Below are 4,792 nucleotides of genomic sequence, written 5' to 3' on the forward strand. Positions count from 1 at the left end.
TTTGGATCTTCTGTGAATGACTGCCATAGTATCGACGATAATGAACTGGTAACGTTAAGCTAATAATGTCAGTAAGCCGAAGTTGACAAACTTAACGTTAGTCACAGAGCAGCATAATATCTTTTAAACGCTGCCTCTTTATAGCTGGCAAGGTAATTCTGTTCAAATGATGTTTAAGTAAGAAATGTGTGTATGAATGTCGTATGTAACTTTATAGACGGTCCCTTCAGTGACAGACGTGACATAAACAGCGCGCTAACATGAAACACTGAGGTGAAACTGAACACCGCGGTTAACTGCATCTTTTGTGTTTTATTTTCAAGTTTGTGGTCTCGTGGTCATGTCGTCTGCATCGGAGGTGTATTAGAGTCTTTTCTGGTGATTGCCGTCGTCGCGGTGCAAACAACAGGTGAGCTTCCCCTTTCATCAATTTAACTAAGTTAATGTTAACGTTACTAAATTAGCCGAATTAGCCACAGGCTGCTGTTCTCCACTGACTTGCAGAACAGGTTAACTTTTTAAAGAGAGTAACGGGCTAGCAATATATTAATATAACAAGTTTTGCTAATAAATATTATAAATGTTTATTTTATTAAAAATGTAGATTTTATTACTGTACAGTAGTTGTCTTTTCTGATCATAAACTATAGTAACACTAAAAGGGTGTTGTGACACTGTCTGTTACAGGAGATTTCTCCAAGCACTAACTGGATGCTGACCATCAGGGGCAGAATCATCATACAGCCAGCTGTCCATTTTACAGACATGCAGAATCAGGTAACCCAAAACATTTTTGTTTTACATTGCATTTACATTCATGCATTTTTCAGATGCTTTTATCCTAAGCAAGTTATATTGTATTTAAAGTACACATTTGAAAGGTATTTATTTCCGGGGAATGTTTTTTATTACCATGTCTTGTCACATCAAGATTGAGTTTGCATGCACATTAAAATTATTTCTATTAATCCAGCATTTAAACAGCAAAATGCAGCTGCTTCAGGTATCTTTAACTTACTGTAATCTTTAAATTCATAATAGCAATCTTACCGTCTGTCAATTTAGATTATTGTTACTGTAAAGCAACAATTAGAGATTTTTAATCATAGTAGGCTTATTATATGCACAGACTTTCTAGGAAACACACGTTTAGAATGTTTATATGAACAGATTGGTTAGCATTTAGCATGGTCTGTGGCAGACTTTTGAGTGTCAGGGCAACAAAATTCAATAAACAAGAATGTAATATTAAGTGATTTAAATCATGAAGAAAGTATTGTCTTTTTGCTCCATTTAGTAAAAACGGTTCTTAACAAAGCCATGTTGTGCATCTCTGCACACAGCAGTGTTTCATTACTGAATGAATTTACCTTTTTTAAACACCTAGAATCAGTGACTTACTGACCCATTCATAAAATTCTTTATAAAAAATTTCAAGAAAAAGTTTCTTCAGTTTTTTTTCTTACTACTGCGTTCGTATGTAGTATATCATTTTTTTTTTAAATGCATACAGCACCAAGTTTGACAGTTGAGGCAAATTCTTTAAACACTGTTTTTCTTGTGCTTGCAGGTTTGTTCAGACAGTCAACCTTTGTGGCAGCAAATGCATTGACAGTCACAGATCAGATGGACTTCTGGAAAGAGGGTGCAAACAGCAAGCATCAGCCTGAATCCCATTCTGCCGTTTCTCATCAGAGAGCTTGTCAACTTTGACTCAAAACTACTAAAATTTAACACAACACAAACACATTTTTACTGTATGATTTTATTTTATTTACACTACCAGACAAAGCTTTTGAACAGTAAGATTTTAAATGTTTTTAAAGAAGGTCTCTTCTGCTCACTAAGCCTGCATTCATTTGATCCAAAGTACAGCAAAAACAATACACTTTTGAACCATTTTTATTATTTAAAATAACTGTTTTCTTTTTGAATATATTTTAAAATGTAATTTATTGCTGTGATCAAACCTTAATTTTTAGCATCATTACTGCAGTCACATGATCCTTCAGAAATCATTCTAATAATTTGATTTTCTGCTCAAAAACTATTATTATGATGTTGCTGAAATTATTATAATGTTAAAATACATTTTTTTTTCAGGTTTCTTTGATGAATAGAAAGTTCAGATAAACAGCATTTATCTGAAACAGAAATAGTTTGTAACATTATGAATGTCTTTATTATCACTTTTGATCAATTTAAATCATCCTTGCTAAATAATATCTTTCTATTCATCAAAGAATCCTGAAAAATCTAAAAATTAAATAATGTTTATCAGCATACTAGAATGATTTCTGAAGGATCATGTGATACTGAAGACGAGTAATGATGCTGAAAATTCAGCTTTGATCAAAGGAATAAATTAAATTTGGATCAAATTAATGCAGGCTTGGTAAGCAGAAGAGAATTCTTTAAAAAAATCTTAGTGTTCAAAAACTTATGACTGGTAGTGTACTTACTTATTTTTGCTTTTCAGTATGTGTATGTTTGCCATGATACAAAGTCTCTGTACTTTTAAAAAGAAAATGTTCAACAATTAAAAAGAATATTATCAGAACTAATGCTTATGAGTTATTGTGATTTTTATGGGGTTGGGGTGGTAAAAATCTTGAATTACAGTGCTGTAGGTTAATTGGATTGTTTTTACAGGTAAAAAATGTTTAAAATAAATGAAAATAAACTCTATAGTACTGATACTGTAATTGAAAATACAGTAAAAATACTGTAATTGAAGATACAGTAAAAACACTAAATTAAATTACAGTAAAAATAATGTAAATGAAATTACAGTAAAAATACTGTAAATGAAATTACAGTAAAAATACTGTAAATGAAATTACAGTAAAGACCTTTTAGTACTGTAAATGCACTTACAGTATTAATACTGTAAACATTTTTACAGTAACTTACTGGCATCCAGCTGCCAGTAAGTTACTGTAAAATTTACAGCAAACTTTTTACAGTGTAACCATATTGATATTTACATATTTAATTGGTGATATCTTAATTGAATATATGTCATAACAGCAACACATTTAATTAATTCACTCAATTAACCTATAGGTTTTAATAAAAGCAAAGATGACATTACCAAAAGTTTTTGAACAGTAAGGTTTTCAATGTTTTTGAAAGAAGTCTTTTCTGCTCACCAAGCCTGCATTTATTTAATCCAAAGTACAGCAAAAACAGTAAAATTGAAATATTTTTACTATTTATAATAACCGTTTAATTTAAATATATTTTAAAATCCAATTTATTCCTGTGATTTCAAAGCTGAATTTTTAGCATCATTACTGCAGTCACATGATCCTTCAGAAATCATTCGAATCTGCTGCTATTATTATGTTGAACACAGCTGAGTAGAAATTTGCCAGGGTTCTTTGATGAATAGAAAGTTCAGAAGAACAGCATTTATCTGAAATAGAAATCTTTTGTATAATTATAATTGTCTTTATAGTCACTGTTGATTAATTTAAGGCATTCTTGTTAAATAAAGTATCAATTTCTATTATATTTCTTGTTTTTTTGCTGTATTTTGGATCAAATCAATGCAGGCTTGGTGAGCAGAAGAGAATTCTTAAAAAAAAAAAAACATTAAAAAATCTTAGAGCAGGTTTTAATGAAACCTGACTGAAATGTACATTGAATTAATGGAAATACTAAAGAATAACCCCATTAATTACAAAAGGTATTACATAAAAAAGTGCCAGTTCAATTTAACTTTTGTCTTCAAAATAAAAACTCTGATATTCAACAAAATGCAGTGCTAGTATAGATCACAGTAAAGATCACTATACTTTTAAGAGACATACAATTAGAGCAATTAACCTATCACATAAATCTTGATATTCTGATGAAATGACAAAATTAAAAATAGCATAACCATTCATCAAAAGTGCTGAGATGAGATTTTCTGCCATTTATAGTCAAGTAGTCAAGAGAAAATATGAAGGGTGTGGGGGTTCATCTAGCCCTACAGTTGTTTTATTTTCAACAACATGTTGACAACACAAATGTAACTAGAGGGACAATTTAACCAGCTTTTTTTCCACATTGTAGAATCAAACCAAAAATCATGCTATTTTGCATTCATAGACTCGAGACTTGAATTTTGATTAAGAAATGAATGCACAAAATATTGGCCATCTATAATAATAATTTAATTCTGTAGTTATTTTTGTACACTGCTATTATTTAGTATTCATGCTCTTGGAAGTATCTGTGCTCTTCCAAGTAACACCAGTGTGCCTTACACTGAAGAGTGTTTGTATGATATTATTCCCCAGCATTCATGCTACACTGCGCATATTACATTGTACAGCACACAGTGTGTATGTATAGGTGTGTCCCTCCTGCAGTCTCTGGCGTTTTATGATAAAACACACCAGCTTGACTGTTCTGTGATAACCATACACACAAACTATCACCCGCTGCTTTAAGGGCGTTCACACAATTTTCATTTTGAAAATTACAGTGCAGTAAACCTCCTAACCGAATTTTTTCCTCCTATTATCTTAGCCGTAATAAGCATGTACGCACCATTACTACATGTACTTTAACACTTTGGTATAATGAAATGTTGGTGTCAATGCCCTAGCTGTGTTTTGTTTTATAACAGCAGAGATGTCTTATATTGGCTCTGAGCCTTCCTTGAATTTAATCACCATACTTAATATTTTCTGTTTAGTGCACAATATTTACAGTACACTATTACCTTACACCGCTCTTGCTGGTAATGATATATCATAATATATCAATCTGTTACTTGCAAGTAGTTAAGAAATCTTCT

The 4,792-nt window shown here is 31.3% G+C and overlaps 1 long non-coding RNA gene across 1 annotated transcript; it reads left to right on the top strand.

Annotated features, from left to right (window-relative positions):
• The first annotated feature begins 276 nt into the window (after nt 1–276).
• Nucleotides 277–1,965, top strand: LOC141326434 (uncharacterized). The gene is made up of 3 exons (XR_012353889.1): nt 277–409; nt 688–777; nt 1,571–1,965. It is a non-coding gene; the product is annotated as an uncharacterized lncRNA (long non-coding RNA).
• The last annotated feature ends 2,827 nt before the right edge of the window (nt 1,966–4,792 follow it).

This window comes from Garra rufa, chromosome 1, assembly GCF_049309525.1.
Source record: "Garra rufa chromosome 1, GarRuf1.0, whole genome shotgun sequence".
In the NCBI taxonomy this organism is placed as follows: Eukaryota; Metazoa; Chordata; class Actinopteri; order Cypriniformes; family Cyprinidae; genus Garra; species Garra rufa.